Here is a 20,669-nt window from a genome sequence, read left to right on the forward strand (position 1 = left end):
TCTCTCAGGCTTCTGAGGAAAGGAATCCAATCAGGTTATTGCATTTAGAATGGACACAAACCCAAGAAGAATTAAAAGCATTAGTAGAACAATGAAGTGAAAGCTACAGTCAGCGAAGGATCATTGTTAGCGAGAAGCCACAACTGCTCTGTAAAGCATGGTGCTGCTTTCCCAGTCAGATGTTAGCGGGACGGATGATATTGTAGGAAAGGAAGATTTTCCTTGAACATCGCAGATAAAACTAATTGGGAAGCAAAATCTTTCCACGTCTCCTGCTCCCTGGGGATTCATACAAAACTTGTATGAAAGCATTTTCTTGGTATTTATGTCCAAAGCCAGAGTATTTCAAAGGTACCTACAAGAACTGAAATGACATAATTTGAATTCTACCAATATGTAATCTAAAAGGAAAGAGCTCTTCAGGAAGTGACACTAGGAGTTATTATGAAATTACCTTTCTGGATGTTCCTCTGACAACCAGTGTTGAAAAAGTCCTAGCCAACTTCCTTGTGAGTTGGTGGGTCTCAATCTACTTGAACAAAAGGCACGACTCTAATCATGAAGCTCAGGAGCACAACTGACTCCCTTTTGGGAATCTTAGCAGCTGGAATAATTAACCAGTGAGGAAAATTAAGCTGACTTGATGTGAATTAATCAAAGTAACTTTTAAAGTCTTGATATACACCCCCATCAGTACCAAAAAAGGCCCTGCCTACTGGCCACGGTGCTCATCTCCAACCCACACACGTGCTGAGAGATACTGGAGCTGATTACGATCTGTGTGAATATTATTTTTAATCGTTATAATAGTCCACTTCTGAATAATCATTAAATGCACTTTTTATTTTTTTATTAAAAATCCAAACTAGAATATATGCAGATGACTAAAATATCAACAGTTCCCTTCGTCCTACACAGAACTATTATGCTCAGACATTCCCAGTGAAAGCGTCTGCAGCAGATCACAAGCAGGATTTTAACCATTCAGTTGTCTGATGTTCACATTTCTCTGTTCATTGTTTTGTAGCTTGAGGAGTGGGTTGCCAAGGTAAAATATTCAAAAGCTTATTAACGTGTCTTGGAATAATTGAAGATTCCTTCTCCGGATGGCCCAAAGATATGTCTATGACACTAATCCAGTTTGCCTTTAGAATTTTCTATCAGCCCATCACCTTTATATCTGAGCGCCTCTCAGGTTAATGGGTTTTGGCATTCTTCCTGCTCTTCAGGGCTGCACAGGCCAGGGAAATAAGGAGTCTGTTAAGTTGAGAAACAAAGAGAATATGAAATGTGCCCCAGAATGGGGTCTGTGGAATGAGTTAGGAAAGAGAGGAAAGGGAAGGAGTGACTGGTTGAAGATGTTACCGTGGCTCTGTATTTCCTCTAGCACGTGTTGTCTATTGACTCCGTAGTTGGTGGAGTGCTTTTACATCTAGAATTGTTCATCTCCCACGTTTTAGAGGCAATTAAAGGAGGTTAACTTTTGACTCTAATGGTGAAAGTCTGTGCTTTTCACACACTTGGGTTTTAGCAGAAGGTTCTATTATGCGTTGTTCAGAAATAGTTACAGAAAGGGTTTAGTGCCGTTGATGTGTTTTTTCAATCTCAAGTATGTTCCTTTTGTGTGTTGTGTAGTACACATTTTATTTGAAGCGAGTCTCTCTAAAACCAAATATGTTTATACATTCCTGGAGAGAAGGCTGAGTCTTTCCTTCTCAACCCAGATGTGCCACTGCAGCTATGCCAAAGGCTGATGCAAGCTGATCTGGATTAGCTGCTCAGTGCCAGTACTTGGGCAATAGTATCTTACAAATCAGCTGGAGTAAAGAAGCCACGAGGGAGTCACTATCTGAGAAATCCTTTGAATGAGGTATCTCTGCAGGTCCTTACTTCTCTGTTGCTCTTTTTATTCCCTCTCTGTAGTTCCTGTTTCAAAATGGGATGGCTCCAAAAATGACCATCCTGTTTCATTCCGCCAGACTGACCCCGCATGCAGGCTCATTAAGCCTCAGCTTGCTTATTGTTTGTGTTCTCAAGACTAATGTAAGTCGAGGGAGAGATCGCGCTTGGCTTTGGCTCAGAATGCTGAACAAACAGCCGAATGGTTTCTAACTAACTCATTTAAAAGAAGAAAAGCAAACTCTGTTTTTCATGGTAGCTTGCTCTAGTAGCAATTTTTCCAGCGCGTTTGTCTCTGTTGGATGGAAATACAGAGCAAGGATGAGTGCAGTTAGGAGCTTTGGTGTCTGTACTTTCAGGCATTTGATAGAGATACTGGAGTGGAATAGGAATCCCTGACATAATTAGCCCTGCAGAGAGAGAACCCTGGATTTCCTGTACCACAATGTGGCAGATGAAGGCCAGGATGTGGCAAACCCTATGTGCTGGTTTGAGGTAAAACAGAACCAATTTTCTGTTCAGTAATTTTACTTTGCAACTAAGCCTCTTCTAACTAACTGAACTCTCTGAAATTAACAGCGTATTGTTCAGACACTGTTTGCTCCCAGAGAGATAAGACCTGATTGTTTCTAATTTATGCCAAGGGCTGGTATGCAGAGAGGCTCTTGCTTATATTTATTGCTATAACAACTAAGGTCAGCTCACTTTGTTATGTGTCCTGTTGGAGGGTCAGAAGCAGAAGAGCATAGAAGGGTCGCACCTGCGGGGAGGAGCGGACAGGACAGGTGACCCAAAACTGACCATCAGGGTATTCCATCTCATCTGCATTGTGCTCAGTATAAAAGCTGAGGGATCAAAGGGTCAGCCTCTTTCTTCAGTGGCTGGCGTCCAAGGAGGACTCTGTCTGCCTTTGATCCCAATCCGTGCATTCCTGAACTCAGATCCAGAATCCAGTTCCCATCCGTCGCTGAGTCCAGTCTGGGACTTCCCCAGTGCCTGTGGTTGACATGATCCTCATCCTGGGAGATTGATAGTGTTTTGTATATATTGTATATATTTCATTATTTCCTTTTTATTATTTTATTAATATTTTCATTAAAGTAGTTTAGTCTCCTTTCTAAGCTCCATAGGTCTCTTCCTCTCCTTGAAGAGAGAGGTGGGGAAGAGCATCTGTCATTCATCTCAGTGGCCAGTCTGGCCCAAACCACGACACCTTACAAAGCAAATATGGCAGGCAAGGGCAAATGAAGTATTGCTCTTTATAATGGTAGAAAAAGCAACAAGATATTTGGTGACATACTGTGCTGCTGAAAATTCCCATTTTCATGTCTATTCCTGAATGGGGAGCTTCTCTTCATCTCCCTCTTTCCCCTTATACACGTACAAACAAATCCTTTTAAAAATGGAGGTGAAAGCACAAGTAGCCTGCTGCTGCTTCAACCTCTCCCTGGATGGCAGGATGGTAAAGTGATACAGCCACAGTTACGGCTTACAGCCAGTGCTTTCTCTCTTTCCCTGTATTTCAGTGTGGAAAATCTGAGCTTGATGTTTCCTGAAGTACCTGTATCCTGAGCACCTGTGTGGGGAAAGATGCAATCATTACAGTTTTGTGAAATGTAAAGTTTGCATGTGATGCAAAACCCCAAGGAAAGATCATTATTTTTTTCTTGATTTAACTTCAAGAGCATGACTTCGATGCAGTTCCAAACTGTTGAGGAAGTGGAAGATGTTGCAAAGTTCTGTCAGTTGTAACTAAATATTCCAGAAAAAAACCCCATTAATTTATCCAGCTTCTGGTAGTTCCAGCTTTACTATTTTAAGCCCCGACACTTGAGTCACACTGAGGGTTATCAGTAACAGGTTAGGAAAAAGAATAGGGTGCTCAAACTGGTCATCTCACCTTGAGTAGGCGTGTTATCATGAGTTCGTTGTTTGTCTGCTGGGGAAGGATCAATGGGAAAAGAGAATTGCTGACAATGGTAGACATTGAAAAGGACCTTCTCTCCATGATGCAAAGTGAGTCGAAAGCACTCAGGGTGTCTGGTGGCAGACAGTGGAAGTGATTGTTGCAAATCCAGAGCTGAATTCTTGAGACAAAGTCTTGGATTTTGGTGAGGGAACATCTCACCATTGGGTTGATAAAGATGGAGGCGTTCAGATATGGAAAGTGTGAAAATGAGCAAAAGATCCCAGAGCAGTAGTTTCTTGAAGATCTAGTGATGCATCAGATTTTGGTAATATATTCAGATGGCTGTGAAAAAGAAACAAAAGATATGTGTCTGAAACCGTGGCCTTTCCTCAGCAAGGTCACCTTGTCTCTGTATTCAGTGGCAATGTTTCAATGTGCTTGTAGATTTGTCCTACCTTCCTGTGTATGTGTTTTACTACTGGAAGATTGTACCTCTATAATCATGCCCTCTTTAAAGACATATGATCCTCTCATCCGTTTCCCTGCATGCTTGTCTTTTACTTTTCCTACAGATACATTATTCAGAAATGGAAAACTTTTTCTATGCTACTCTAGACTTCAGTGGGGCCCCTACAGGTTTGTTTTCAATTTCTTTTTCCATTCTTATGTATTTTAATTTTAAGTGTCCTTAGCAATGAGATTCTTACCCTCTGAGAAGTGACACTGTTACTTTGTGTTTGTTTTTGAGGTTCTGTGACAAACATTACGAAGAATAAATAATAATTCCATAGCATCTTCTCACTTCCTCGAAGATTTCCTTGCTCTTCAGTCTAAATTTTTCTGCTTTTAATTTGATTTTGATCTTTCTGCACAAATTCTTCCATCTTTCCTATGCATCTCATATTTGTAGTTTTTTATTTCTCTTCTTAGTCAGCATTTTTCCAGGATTTTCACATTCAAATTGGAAACTATCTTCCTAAATCAGTCTAAGACAATCACAGATTTTCTTCGTGTCTATTCCTGCTTAGCCTCATCGAATGGAGCTTTGCAATATTTGGTAGGCAGTCGGAAGAAAAATGAAAAAGGAAATGTTAGAGCCAAACCCACTAGCTAAGTAAAAATGAAAAATCAGTCCTTTAGATACTTTCCCAAGCTTTTGTGTGTTGCAAAGCAAAACAAAACAAACCAGGTTAGAATTCTATGGGGAAATCAGGCTTTCGTGTATAACCTAAAAAATTTCCTCCTTTCTGAGTTCTACCTACATGAATTTTCTTTCAATATACTTTCTTTCTCTGTGTGCAACATATAACTGTATGTTTATTTATAATATATATGTAGTGTATTTTATATAGTATTTTTGTCCTGTTCTTATATTTTGATTATAAGTCACTGTTCGTCCACAATCAGAGTCATTCTGTCCAAAGCACGGGATAATTTTTAATGATACCTACATTGTAAATTCCTTTCAATGTAGAATAAGCTATTAGACAGTGTCAGTAGAATTCTAAATTAAATGTATGAGAACCATGCACCGGTTCTGGTTGCCTTAAAATCTGAAATAACGCTTTCCTGCAGTGCTATTTCTGGAACCGTGTTTTTTCTTTGTGGAAGCCTCTTGCAAAGCTTTATGAACAGTATTTTCTCTGTCATCATGGCACAAAACATTATGGCTGGTTAGTGGCAAAATACAGCAAAAGAAAGAATATTGTCTGCAGAGGAGTTTTATGTAGCCAAGAATGTATTTACCCAAAGAGGATTTTAGTCACACCACTGAAATTCTTGCACTATGCTTATGCGAGATCATGTATATCGGACTTCATGTCTTACGGTGTTTGTGGTCATTTTTTTTAGTGCTACATTCAGGACTGCTCTAGCTGGCTCTGGAATCTGTTCCTCAAGAAATTCTCTAGTGGTGGGGTGCATCACAGGCCTCTTCAAATCCCATTTATTTCCACTTCTGTTTTCAAAGCAGTATCTTCAGTGGTCATGCATGTGAGGAGGCTTGGGTTCCCACTTGCAGTGTGGTGGTTCTGCATATCTGTGTCTCACCTCCTTTTCTCCTTTTCTTCCATCTCCTTGTCTGAGCCTTCATATTTCTCTCTCAGTGCTCATTTTGCTGTAAACCCACAGTCGGATGCAGGATGGAAGCCCCTGGGGCTTTAAATCCCAAGCCAAGTCTGAGTGAGAAAGGCAAGTATTGCTCCCGCACTCTCATTGCAACCACTGCTTTGATTTGTAGGTGAAAACTTCTCTTTTGTTGTAGAGTCTTGGCACCTTTGACTCCTTTGCAAACACCGGCATCTTTGTCTTTGCTGAGCATAGAGGCACATGTAGTCGCCTGGATCTGAAGTGTCAAACTGCTCAGTTTCTGTTTCTCTCTATCAAGATATATGATAAGCACTCAAAAGACTCTTGACTTTTAGTGTCTGTGTTGAATCTAATTTAAAAAAAAAGAAAAAAAGCATAAGAATTCAGGTTATTTTGGGAATAAAAATATTACTTTATTTTTTGTTTTCTCTCCCTCAGCAAGCTTTGTAGTTGGACACATGGTTACTAAGAGAATACAGCTGGAGCAATATAAAAATAGTTTCAATTAAAAAGATGTGAAAAAATATAAAAGTAGCACAAACGTTCATTTTTCTTAATAAAAGTGTGAAATTTACAGACACCAGGATGGTGCAGTTGGGTATAAAGATTTTTTGTTGCTAGTCAGTTGGTATGACCTTCAGGAATCACTCTGGGCTTTTCTAGTCATGAATAATACCCATACTTGTAGCAATAAAACCTATATACCATACCCCACAATATTTTGTTGTCTTTCTATAATTAAATTATAAACTTCACTTAAAATATTCTGCAAATTGCTCCATCTGGACCCTGTTAGCAGAGTAGCTGGCAATGATTCACTGTCTACAAGGGTTTCGTAACACCAAAGTAAGGAGATGCATTCCACCCCTATTTTACCAGTAAAGAGTGGAGCCATAGGGGTCTAGTAACTTTCCCAATGTCATGTACTAAGTCAGAGACAGATCTCCCGTGTGTTGGGCAGGCAGCCTAAGGACTTGAGACATCCCTCAACCCAGTGGAGTTTGTGACCTAGATGAACACGTTTCGTGCATCTGGCAACACTTCAGCCCTGTTTCTGCTGGGTACTTCTGTAATGTTTGGCTGTCTTGCAGGTATTTTGCCTCTGTGCACATCTGGAAAGCTGGTAGGTATGCAAGCATGGCTATTGTGACTTTCTGGAACAGGTATCAACCAACAGTTAAGGTTTCAGTGAGTTGCGTGTTATAATATCCTTGCAGAACTGAGAGGGGTTACCAGTAGAAGCTGGAGCAAATTTGCAGAGAGCTTTGGATAATGGAAATCTGCCATAAGCTGTGCTGTCAGTAGGTAGAAAAGGTCAGCTGTGTATTCTGTTGGAGAAAGAAAATTGTGGTAAAGGTCAGAAGGATTAAGACATTTTCACTCCGCCTCAATCTGCCAGTTCCTCTGGTTCTTTACTGTGGTGCATGTTTTATGGAATGCGGTATCTAATTAGAAAGCTGAGAAACCCAGCAATGAAAGCCCATCTCCAATTTTTATCTTTAGCCCTTCAAGCTGGGATTAAGTTAAGGAAGTAAAGGAAGTTTTTAATACTACCCCCTCTTCTCCCTCCAAAAAAAGTAAGCTATGGAGCAGAGTATGCTTTCAGTAGCCTAAGTGATGTTAATCTGAAGTGAAACACACTTTGTTATTGAATACAGCTCTCTATAATTGAATACTGAAATCACAGCACTGGCTTTATTCTATATTGTGCTCTAAGCTTCTCTTGAGAGACAGGGGATTTATTCTTACTTTCTTGTAAGTAATGTCCTTAAGATGTGCTGGTTTTTATTAATTACCTATCTCTAATAAATGCAAGGAGACAGTATGTTATCTAACACAAGGCTATAATATAACAAATCAGTGCATATTTGCAGGGATTCCCAAAAAAGCTGCATATTTGAAATCTAAGGAAATTGTCTATATTTCTGTACATAATAAGCCTCTGGAACTCACTGCTTTGCAGTGTTGGGGAATCTTAAGTGTGTTAGAAATGGTAAATGTGTTAGAAATGTTATATGGAACACTATATGTAAGTAATGAGCAATTTATCTAATAAAAGTTGGTTAGAAAGCCTTATAAGAAATACAAAATCCAATACTTTGGAATATAAACAAACCATCAAGTAAGAAGGAAATGTATAGTTAGACCAGATATTTAGGAGCTACCTACCAAAAGTATTCTTGTACTGAAGTTTCTGTTACCAATATCTCCAAAGCACATTCTTGGTGATATTGCTAACAGCTAAGTGTCTGTTCATTCTTCTCTCCTCTGTGTTTCTCAGGAGCTACATATTCACAGTGGCACAGGCCATGGGGCAGAATTGAACGCTGGATATTAGCAAAGCATATTCCATGCAAAGCTTAACCAAATTTTCAGACCACTTGTTTTCAATATTCACTAGCTTTGATCTGCTAACAGTTGCCTGTGCATTTGCTGGCATTGGTATTAGCCAAAGGGTCTTACTTCCCTTTCCCTTTCCCTTTCCCTTTCCCTTTCCCTTTCCCTTTCCCTTTCCCTTTCCCTTTCCCTTTCCCTTTCCCTTTCCCTTTCCCTTTCCCTTTCCCTTTCCCTTTCCCTTTCCCTTTCCCTTTCCCTTTCCCTTTCCCTTTCCCTTTCCCTTTCCCTTTCCCTTTCCCTTTCCCTTTCCCTTTCCCTTCTCTTAAATAATGATATAATTACCTAATAATGGAGCTTATGATGTGTATCTCTTCTTATTGTAGCTGTCTGCTCCTATGAAGAGGGAGTTGGTACTTTGAGGCGGCAATTGGAAAGGCAGAGTGTTTGTCGGGATAACGGTTGTGGTGAATAGCGCAAGTCCATGGTGACCGAGATGGCTGCAAGCCACTGTTTCTCTTAACAGCAGCAGAGATACCTGCAGCAGCACAGAGAGAACAATAAGAGCTAATGAAAGGAGAAAACGAGCTTCATAAAAGCAAGTTTTAAAGTTGATGGGGTGTAGTCCTTAGGGATCAGCAGATGCATTGCTTAGCAAGGAAAATCTTTAAGTTTTATAAAATAGAGAGATGGAAATATATGTGCCGGAGGAATCTGAGCCTTTGTCCCTAATGCGTTCTGTGGTCCCCATTACACTTACCGCTTCTGCCATTGAATCTTTTCTTGCAGGAATGTTCCTATGCAACTTTCACTAGTTTTGTCCTGAGTTGAAGTCTGCAAAATTGAACCCAAGGCTTTGAATACAAATACTTGCTGTGAAATACCTGGAGCTGGCATTGCTGTGTGAATGATAGCATCCTGGGAACCTGTGCCATGCAGAGCTACCAAGGTTCAGAGGCAGCTTTTTCCTCCTACATTGTGAGCCATAGAGAACAACTCCTCTATCAATGATGGATAGGAGCCATTCAGTAGAATCTTTAGTTATGCATGCTTTCCTTCCTTTGTCCCACTGTTCGGTCTGAGCTCCAGCCCAGGAAGGAAAATGTGACTGGGCACCTGTCATTCATTCAGTTCTTGGTCTGTCACAGCCAACAACAGATCTACCTTTCCTGACTAAACCCAGTCTTCCAGCTAGAAGCTTTGTTCATACTTCTGTTAATCTCTTGCACTGACTGTTGTGACTTTCTCCCTTTGGATTTCCTTGAGAGCAGTTCACTCAAGTGGCTGCTGAGGTAGCAACCTGCAGCCGTTTCTGTATTTGTTGCCATCTTGCTCTCTTCACATTTCCTTCTGAACTGCCAGTTGTTTTACATTTCATGCTCAAATCATATCACTTGTCATCCAAAGCACTGCAAAATTCTTTTATTCCTTCTATTTCTGCATAAGTGCTTCCTGTGATTCCTGTCTAGCTCTCATCAGACTCCAGTATCGTCATATCTTATTTCACTCTTCTGTTGTTACCTCTTTAACAGCCATTTGGCATGAATGCCATGCTTTGCCCTGTCTTTTTTTTTTTATGTCTAAAACACCACTTTCAGCTCATTCAAGTATTTCCTGGCAGGGTCCTTCCCATATGCTCTTTTTCCTGAGTAAATAATTGGGAAAAAGAGAACTGTAGCAACAGGTGTGAAAGGGGAAGTTTCTGGACAAAAAGCAGTTTAGAGCCCGCTTGTCTTCCCATTTATTATATCTTGGGAACTTATTTCTAGTTCATGAGTCATTGGGTTATGTAGCAGATGAAAAAGACTTTTTGCTATAAAGGGCTCAGTGATGCCACCTTTGCACTAGAGTATTTTTGTCTCACATGAGCTAAGGGTAAGTTTCAAGTGTCTTTTGCTGACAAATATGCATTTGGAATTGCATTTGGCCAGGTTGGTCTGGAAGCTGTGTAACTGATTCCATCCTCAAACAAATAATCATAGCCTCTCAGCATCAATTCAGCTTTTAGGAAGAAGTTGGAGCAGTAGGTAAGCAAGTCCCTCCATGCTTTGGATTCATGCATAGACATATGCTACAGCAGAGATAGCCCTATTGAAATATTAGGGGCCTATGTAGGTAATTCACAGAGGAATGTGGACTCACCAGATGGGGCGGTGGGGCATAGGGAGTGACTATGGCTCTCTGGTAGGAGTCCTGCCTGGATGCTCAGTTGGGGGTTTATCTTAAACTTCTCATGGTTGTGGGTGATCTAGTAGGTGTATTGTTCTCTGGGAGATAATGTTGAAACAATATATTTAAATGTCTTGGCCAGTTTGGGTTCATTTCCTACGTTAATTTCCCCTTGCTGTGTCTTTGGAAAGAGGTGTTTTACTTTATTTCTGGCTATAAACTCTTGGATAATGTTGTTTGTGTGCCATTGAAGGGTTATTATAGCCATCCCAGAAGTGGTCATATTTAATTATTAAGTGAAAGAATTTGTGATCAGAATCTCATTTGTTCAAGATAATGATAGCTCTATTATTAATGGAGTGGCACATTTAAGGATGTCTGAGAATTTTACCCTTTGTAAGCATACAGACAGTATACATTAAAAAGGTAAACATGGTATGGAGAACAATTTGGATAAAAGAAGCTATGGAGGTATGGTTGCTTTCATTGCAGTTTTAGTAAGATGTTGCCAGATATGATGAATGACCTCAGATTCAAGATAATTTTGTGTGATTCTAATATGCCCATTCATCAGAGAGTGCTTTCCAGCTGTGTGGGACACTATACTTGTGTACAGGTGCAGTGAGTGTGTAGAATATGTTGTCTTTACTGCTGTCTAAGCGCTGAAGCTACAGGATGCAGCAATTATTTAAAAATGCTGCTGAAAATGGAAAAGGGAAGTACCCTGAAGACCCTGATTCATACTGAGAATTTTGTTACAGAGTATTTCATGGAGATAATGTCATGATTTTGGATTTGGAGGAAGCAGAGAAGCTGTATCAATGCATTAAAATAAAATCTTCTATATATTTGCTACTTCGTTGATGAACCTTTCCTTACTGTATTTTTGCCTTTAAATATTGTCTATCATTTTATTCTGCATCTAGCACCGGGGGAAGCCATTTCCCTACTGGGACACCAGCATACCAAGCAGCTGTGTGTCTTCATTTCCTTTTAGTTTCCCTAAGCTGAAGGACCTGACATCAGTTTCAAAAGATGTTACTGAATTCTACTTGGTAACATTTAAGTAAACAGATATACCCCATTCGCATGTTTAACAAATGTGATTGGCATTGATAAAGTATGGGGCCTATTTCCCTTGCACTGCAGAGATTTAAACATGGAAATAGGTGGCCATGGGAGGATTACTCTGATAGAGAGCGAGCTCTTTTTTTAATCTGTCTAGTGCAAGCTTACATCGATTCCATCCTTTCTTCTGCTGGAGACTGAGGGCAGATAAAGGGAATATATGCCAGGTTAGCTGCCACAGTTGTTCACTGGGTGCTTTTGGCAGTCACTGTAACCTGCTGCCATAAATACCACCAGGAAATTGGTGAAGGGCAGTGGCTACATTTGTGATTTGCTCTGAGCTGGGCAGTGAGCTTTTCAGCTGCAACTGAAAATCTGGGCCAATTAGTACAGTACATTTTTGAGAATGTCATATATCTGTGATGGATTATAGCACGTCTTGCACGGGTAATAATATTTTACAGTCAAGAATGTAGATGCCTAAACTTAGGCTCTTGAATCTGTTTTCAAGCACCTAAAGATGTGGCCTGATTTTCAAGTTTTGAGCATTTTACAGCTCTTGGCAACTTCAGCACTTTGAGAATGAGGCCACTTCTGTAGATGCTTAAATATGGATTTTGGAATGCCTAACTTTGGACATCTATTTTTGAAAATCTTGGCCTACATTTGTGGAGGAAAATCTTAATCATGAAAAGATTCCCGTAAGACTCTCCTTGTGCAGGTGCATGCACAGATACGCGTGTGCATGGGTAAATACTTGGCACCATGGGTAAGTTCTCCTCGTTGCTAGTCCTAGCCTGGCCATGCTGGATGTTAACTCAGTCCTCCCCAGCAGCCCCCTTCCCCAACTTAATCAACAGCTGTGATTCTGGGGCTGTCATCAGCGGCTGTGGCATCCTTTGTGCTTCTGGCTTTTGTTGTGAGGCCTATGGATAAGTAATGAGAGAATCAGAGACAGGAAATGGGAATGTCATTGTAGTAAGTGTTCATTAGCTTTTGCTTAACTAACACTGTTGTTGTTAAGAATCTTGCTTGCAAAGTCCATTGAACACCCAAATCATTTGCTACCTGTTTACTTACTGTACTGCCAGGAGGAAATCATTGTACTCAAACATGCAAAGTGCTCTTGTTTTGAGACAGCAACGGTCCATATGAAGTCTCTATCAGGAAGAAAATGGGATGGAGTTGTGTTGTTTAAATCTACATCCCCTCCCTCAAATGTTACAGGAAGAATCCTAGGACTTTTGAAGAGCTGATTTATTTAACCGGGAGTTGCATCCTGGGAGGAACTTTGAGAGGAAAAATAAGGGTTCTTCTGTCTTTGAGGTCTGTTAAAACCTTAGTTGATATTTTGAGACTATGTGTTTTGGTTCAGATACTGTTAGAACTCTTCTGAGTGTTTGTACTATATGTGGGTCAAATTGTCAAAATCTCTCCAAGATGTAAAAATCCTACGTATTTTCTTCTTAAATTCCCATCCTTCTGGAAGCAGTCTTTCTGCAATTTGCATTTAAAAGAAATAGATGGCAAAGCTTCTACAACATCAATTTCATTCTAAAATAGAAACTACTGTGATTTTTTCCAACTCGAGGGCCTATCTGTAACCCCAGAAAATACATACAATTTTTAACAAGGCAAAAGTATTTTTTGAATCTAAGGTGTTCCCTGATGGCCTAGCTCTACGAGTAGCTAAGTGCCTGTAATACCATGGGAGCAGCCTTGTTCTTCCTTCTCTCCCCTTACAGCTTTTCTCAGAAGCCAGGGGTTTTACCAAATGTAACTGTTCTTCTTTCTTACATGCATGCATATTAATAAGGTAATAGTATCTACAAAGCTCTCATAAAAAAAAAAATCTATAACATATACAGCATAAAAATGGGTGTGTATGTAGCAAAATGACCTGTAACAGCGGTTTCTCTAGTATGTTGTACTTCTATCCCTAACTAATGCAACATGTGCTCTAGCAGATATCCATTGCTATTATTCCCTGTGCTCTGAACTCTGTCCTCCTCATTGTTGCTGGTGCTTTGTTGCATTGTTGCTGCAAACCGTTTATTTGAAGAGGAGGAGGGACAGGAGTGCATGACTGTACCTGTGTGCAGCACTGGTGTTTAGATTGAACCCTGTAAGTTCACCTGCATCATCATTTTCACCTTTCATGGGGGAGTGTCTTAGGTTTCTTCCATTTGCCTGAGGTTCTGACATGGCCTTCTCTTAAATCAAGCTTGAAAGGAAATTGATTGAAAAGAAAACACCATTATGGGAAAACAATTTATTCCCTTCCCCTTGACAGAAGGCAGAGTTTTGTCTATACTGTGGAATAAATATTAGCTGGCTGTTTGCTTTAAAAAGTGGAAGCTACTCATTCCCCAATGATGGCTTTGGTCATTATTTGAAATGGGATTTTTCTTCTACTCTGTACAGTCATTTCATGTCAAGACCACATCAGATACCCCATGCCCTGCTGAATACCCACCTATTTTTTTCTCTTTTGTGTGCAAACACACAAATGCACCTACATGTATGTACTTAACTACAATAGGGGAAAGCATTTTACAGGCAGGTTTCTGCTGCTTGATTCCTCTTTATCTGTCCTTAACTGATCCAGCAATCTCTGCTGCGGTGTGATGTCAGAGGAAATGTGGACTTTCCTCTTGGTATCCTTTAGTGCCCACTCCTTCATTTGGCTCCTGGAGTAGACAGGTAGACAGGGCCCAGTACTGTTGCAGTTCCTCAGACGTGATTGCTTTTTAGGTCTCTGTGATTTATTTATTTATGTATTTATTAAGTTTTATAAGGCTAAGACCTTGTGTTGGGGCTGTTGGTTGCTGTAGACGACTTGCTCCATCGGAGGGCAGGTCTGGAAAAATGCTGCCTTTGAAAGAAATGCTCTTGGTTCTCAGCCATGCTCCTGGTCAAGGCTAGCAACCATGGCAGATTTGTATTTGATCAGTGATTGCCTGAGCCCTCGTCCAGGGCTTTGGCGGCTGGATGCTACCACAACTACTGCTTGACAAAAGAATTATGTAGAGATTGCACAGCTCTACAATTTTGCCAATAAAAGCCCGTTGTGGAATGTGGAAATACTTGGCGGTAGGAAGGAAATGCTATCAATATCTTCTTTCTGTAGAAAGTTTTGGAGGGACTAGTATACTTAGAGCCCAAACAGAGCTCACAGTGCTGAATGCACACATATTAACAGTTCTGCAAGTCCAGTGCATTTTCCCTGTAACATTTTCCTCCCTCTCTTTGTTTGGGCAGTGACTCTGTTTGTAGGCTGTGTATCCTGGAGTGTTTCTGCTGGGTGGCTCTGCTGTAATTCTCCTAACTGTTTGCACAGTATCATTGGTAATTTCTATGTAAATTTGCTCAGGGTAGCAATTGAGCAGCTTTCTGTTGACAAATGAAGGAACATCTTAATAGCAGAGAGGCTGCTTAAGTCTCTTTGGAGGGAGCTGAAGTGGCATCTTGAAGGTCATGGGAAAATCCAGTTACTGTAATGTGGCTAAGGGGAGCCCTCTCTGGAATGTCCTGCTTTGCTTGGTGCTGCTGTCTCTCAATGAGGTCCCCACTCTGCCAGCTTTGCAAGATGGTCACTGGGGTGAACCTTTCAGCCTGCCACGATGCTTTAAAGTGGCAATGAGGTTCAGCTGGAGGGCGAAAAAAAAAAAAAAAAGAAAGAAATTGATGGAGTTTGAACTTTTTGCTTCCTGAAATTAATTCAGGGAGAAAGGCTGGGGAGGATTCATTGTAAACAGAAGCTTCAGTGGAAGGAGAATGGTTTCACCCGTGACCTTGAGCCCTGAATCTCCTTAGAGCAGACTGACTTGCTTCAAGTGTAAAATTGCACTAGGAACGAGATATACGTGTACGTACTCTTCTGCATAATCTCTTTAGATTTTGCACATCAGCCGACAACAGCATGGATATCCTTTTCTCCTATTTTATTTTTGGGAGAAAATTTTGGATTATTTTTATTTGCTTCTTGTGAATTTGGTTTGGTTTTGCCTTCCTTGACTGTTGGGTGTACCTCACTGAGCTGTCTTTAGAACAATCACAAAAAAATCCATGGTTGAAGTTATAAAAGTCTCTGCAGTAGATTGAGGGCTGAGTAAGCTAGAGGTCGAGTAAAGAAACAGAAAATGATTTTAAATGTGTTGGAAGATGGAATTTTATAAATTGGATCTGAGTTTTTCTTTTTTTCTTCTTTGTCCCAATGTGAATGGCTTTCTTGCACTTGTGCCCTCCTGGAAGACAACTACTAGATATTCAGGCATTACCACAGATATAGATATCTATCATAAAATGCCCAGAAAATTATTTTGTATTTTACCTCTCCCAATGCCAAAATCAGTAATGAACAGATGAGAAAACAACTTACCTTTATGGGGGCTCTCGGGTCCTAGTGGAACCCTCAGGTATCTGTATGCAACATTCCAGTTGCTGCTTCAACCACATCTAAGTGAAATGTGCTCAGATGCATATCAGTGCACAGAAAATAGGACAGCAAATGACAAATAATTTTTAATTCAAATTAATATTTGCTTATCAGGTCTTTTTTTGGTCACTCACAAATTCCTCTCTCAGCATTGGGGTCCAATGTAGTACATTTCGTGTGAATGTATATGACAGCATGACTTACGCCCTTAGGAACATCCAGTCAAATATAAGAAAACAACAGTAAGAGTACAACAAACAGGAAAAAAGGAGAGTGAGAAACACTGTGACAAGTATAGATGTGAAGATAAACAACATGAACAAATGGAAAGTTCCAAATGAGTTGTGATTATTTATTATGTGCTTGATGAAACAAGATAATGAATCTGAATTGCATACAGACCCCAAAACACGCATGCAAATAAACCAGGAGCATTTTAAACCAACAAGTAAAACAAACAAGAAACTTTTTCTGCTGAAAAGTTTGAAAAAATCCCAGCATCTTCCCATCCAGACAATGTCTTTTACTCCAACGTGGAAACCGAACAACTGATAGGAGAGAGACAGAAAGCCAGTGTCTTTACCCAGTATTCTTACTAATGAGCTGCCAAAATACAGCCACAACCTCAGCTTTGCAGTCAGTGATACTAATATGGCACTGTTCTTCTGGGATGTGTTTAACTCAATTAGCTTAACAAAAGAAAATACAAAAGAATGAAATGTCTGTATTCTAATTCACTGTAAAACAAACACACAATAGACTATTTAACTGGTTAAATCATTCATGCAAAGGCATTTCTAAACGGATAATGTAACAAAGAGAAAAATAATCAGTTGAACTATCAGTTCATCTCTTTTAACTCATGTTCATCCTTGTCAGAGTCCATAAAAGTACAAACACACAACTCAACCGAGCAAATATTTTGTTGGAGATGTGTGGTTTGGCTAGGAGGAAATCAGAACTGAACTACACTTTGACTAAAAAAAATTAGAAAAATTTAAAAAACATATCCAGAGCTGGGATTCCTTAATTCCATGCAATTTTATTGTCAATGTTTTTATTTCTTCTGGTGCACACAGTCCTGAGATAAGAAATGCTGAGATCTCAAAAAAAAAAAAAAAAAAAAGATTATTATTGCATCTTGCACAGAACTAGAAGTACCTTAAATTTTCTCAAGCAGTCTACTTCGTTACGCTGTGATCCAGTTTTCTTATTTCACAGAACAGAGAGGGGCTCTGATGAAGCTTGGAGAGAGTTTTGAAATATCTTGCTGGTACGCACATTACCACGATCCTAACTTGACACAGACTGTTGTGCTCAGCTGTGTTGTCAGAAGGTCTGAATTACTATCAACTGTCAATGAAGATTCTACTTCAGCTCCCACAGCACACATGCACTTTTTGAAGACCTGGATGGGATCATGACTTTCCAAGAGTCCACCTTATGCATTACAGTAAAAAAACACAAACCAAAAAAACCCACAAACAACCAAAACAAACAAAAAAACCAAAAAACAACAAACGAACAAATGGCCATGACTTTTGTCAATGAACCAAAATTTTTGATACCTCTCATCAGTACATTCCTCACAAGTGTAAGGATGCATAAGTCTTCAGGAGGCAGTACTAAACCCCATCTGCAGATTAAGATAGTTGTGATTTGGTTTTGGCTTTCCTGTTTTATGGTTATTGCTGCAGATTTGTGTGACCAGAGTTTCAAAGCATTTATCTCGCTAGGGATCATCTCTTGATTTCTCAGAAAAGAATATATCTTATTTCACATCTGTTGATAGTGAATGTTAAGGTAGGTTTGTCCTAAACATCTGAATTTTTACGTGGTCATTCTGAGTCCAAAGGAGTGAACCCACATAACGATTGTGTATGCCTTTTAGTTGATTCAGTGAAGTGATGCCAAAATTGTGGCATCCATGCTTTTGATGCTGACAGGCTGCAGCTGTGATTTAATTGTGATCTCATATCTTGACAGCGAACCGAATGTTGAAACGTGGTATCCCCTTGTATGTACACACAGGGCTAAATTTAATCGTTGCAGTCACAGGAGGCATGGTTTGGATCCTAGTCTGCATGTCCTATGGTGACACTTCTACAAAGGTTGAATAAGCTTTAAATGCTTCTACTAATATTTATTGTCATACAGTGCAATACCTATATAGGTATTGAAGTTCTGAAGTTCAATGCCTGAAGTTCTACTGGCGGATAAACCAGCAACTTTGGATGGGAGGGTAGGGGAGGCTCTTGTAACGTGCCTTTAAAACACACCTGAAATTTGATGCCACAGCTCTGTGACATGTCCCCAACACTGCCCTCTTTCTCGATATGTAAATGAAATAAGGAGCCTAAAACATGCAAAATAAGAAAGTAGGTTTAGAGAGTATGGCACGTATTCAGTTTAAAGTTACTGTTTAGTGTAGAATAAAGAGAATCTAAGGGAAACTTACCTGCAGGGTGGTAAAGGGGTCCCATAAAGAGAGTGTGGATTACCAGGGAGAAAGGAAGATGTGAACTCTCCTTCCTGAACACGGAATTCAGGTTCAGTATTAGCGAAAATGATTTCATTTTCAGAATATTGAGGCTGCAGAAGGCGGCATTTAGTATAATTATAATAAATAGGAGTGTTTTTAGGTGATCCAGTAATAGAGAGTTGTAATTGCAGATGGAGGACACAAATAAAGCAAAGCAGAAAGGGAAAACTAGGAGAGAAACCAAACCAAATGGAAAGAACTTGGTCATTAGGAAAGTGAAGCCACGAGGCAGAAAGAGGCAGAGAGAAGACAGAGACCAAGAAGTAGTTATCAGTCCCAGTGTTACGCACCATATGATGATTTCTTCGAAGTATGGTAGTAGCATCCTGGACAGTTCAAGGAGGCAGGTGCTTGCCAGTGGTAGCCCACTGAGAGTGGTAACACAGAGTAGCCCCACTGCCGCCTTAGCCTATACTGGAAAGAAGAGGAATTAGTTGCTGGGGTGCCATGCTCTACCTGGACTGCAGGTTTCTACCACCAAATGTTTTGTCAGCCGAGCAGCCTGGCTTTGGCTGCAGCTCTGAACGGGGAGTCTGGCCTGTGAGGGGTCGTGCCTTTTCCATAGACACCTACCTTCCCACCAGGAATCACCGCTGCTGTTGTCATTCCAGTGCCCTCATGGGATGGGAAGGGGTAAGGGTGGTGTGCGCAAGATCTTGTGCTGACTTGGCATTTCCCAATATACTTTATTTTGCCTTTCAAAATTCAGTTTTGGCAGTTCTGCTGAGAAATCTTGAACTAGTTTTAGCAGGGGGAGGGAAGTAAATTTTGCTGCAGCCATGTTGCACAAGAAGGTTGCTTTTGGAGAAAAAAAAAAAACAAACATGTAATTTATTTTTCAACTTTTTAAAAATTCTATCCTTCTTTTACAGCTGCCCCTTTTCCACTTCTTCACTCCTGATCCAACTTCTTCTTACTGTTCCTTTTCATCTCCTTTTTCTGCTTCTATATTTCTTCCATTTTTTTTACCTTCCATTATTTTACCTTCCCTTTTTTTCCTCTTCAATATATTGCTCTTTTCTTCTCTCACTTCCTTCCCCCAGTTCCCTTCCTCCTCCGCTATGTGCAATAAGTGATATTTTTAACATTTCTCAGCACTGACTGCCTGGACTGTGAAGACTGAGGATTTGCTGGCAATAGGTAATCATGTGCTAAATTGCAAGTCAGCCTGCAGGTGGCTACTGTGTTGATGAAACTTGGGTCTGGCACAGGTTGATTAGTAAGAAACGGTCCTTTTCTCTAACAGAGTAAAGATATTCATTCTAACAGAATACCCGTTAAACAGCATCAGTCAAAAGTTCTATTTTCTGTTCTGCGGTATCTCCCAGGATCCTCATTCTTCCTGGCTGTGGATGGTGGTCTCTGTCTGTATCAGGACCTACCTAGCTGTTCATTGAAGTGTTGTGGTAGAAAGGTAGGCTTTGGCTTCACTAAGAGGTTGTATGGAAAGTAACTCAGATATAGATAGCAAATGGACCTGGAGATAGGTGAAAATACAGCAAATATGTCAGGGAATGGACAAAAGGTTATGGTTGGTTTTTTCTAAGTTCTTTTCCTGGCTCTGCTGTTGCTATGTTGTACTTTGGTTCTCCCACCTGTGAAATTTCTCATTTTTATTTTTTTTTCATGTGAGGCTTTTCAAGCACTTTTGAGGCTCTTGAGTGAAAAGCCGAAATGTGAAAAGGAGTTTAGTTTGTATCTTCACCAGCTTGCCAAGCAGAAGGCCTCCTCTTCTTTCCACACACTTCCCAGTGAGGTGAAGGGAATTGTCTCCCTGAGGTTTGGAGCATCCTTAATTTGGAGTTTGACCCCTTCCAAAGAACACACTGAGGGTGGGTCCTCCCACAAATAGCACAGCTACTGTCCATTTCATGTTTATTCTCATCTGGACCTTTACTGATCAGGTATTGCTGTGCTGATCAGTATACAGACCTGCCTCATGCATCAGTAGATGCAGGCTGAACAGCAAGAGCCTTGTAGATATGCCAGTCTGACACTTAAAACGTATAGTTTTAATCTCAACTCAACTGATTTCATTTATAATAGCAAGATTTTCCTTTAAACTTGCAAGAAGTATCTCTCTGCAGGCCTATTCAATGAACAGCTCTGTATCACAGTAAGCCTGTTAATTTATTTCTTGCTGCTTTTTTTTTTTTTGTCCATTATCCTAAACAAAGACTTCTGTTCCCATCAAGCTTTGTTTGGTTTTATTCTGTTTGAGG

General features: G+C 40.2%; 1 protein-coding gene and 1 long non-coding RNA gene across 35 annotated transcripts in view; one reads left to right on the plus strand and one right to left on the minus strand.

Moving 5' to 3' along the window:
- Nucleotides 1-20,669, plus strand: part of NRXN3 (neurexin 3) — a 1,053,186-nt gene that overhangs the window by 567,589 nt on the left and 464,928 nt on the right. The window lies entirely within an intron of this gene.
- Nucleotides 904-19,350, minus strand: LOC141742644 (uncharacterized). Its single transcript, XR_012586795.1, has 4 exons — nucleotides 8,576-19,350; nucleotides 7,130-7,224; nucleotides 4,516-6,245; nucleotides 904-4,150 (listed from the first exon to the last, which is right to left on the minus strand). It is a non-coding gene; the product is annotated as an uncharacterized LOC141742644 (long non-coding RNA).

Source organism: Larus michahellis, chromosome 4 (genome assembly GCF_964199755.1).
Source record: "Larus michahellis chromosome 4, bLarMic1.1, whole genome shotgun sequence".
In the NCBI taxonomy this organism is placed as follows: domain Eukaryota; kingdom Metazoa; phylum Chordata; class Aves; order Charadriiformes; family Laridae; genus Larus; species Larus michahellis.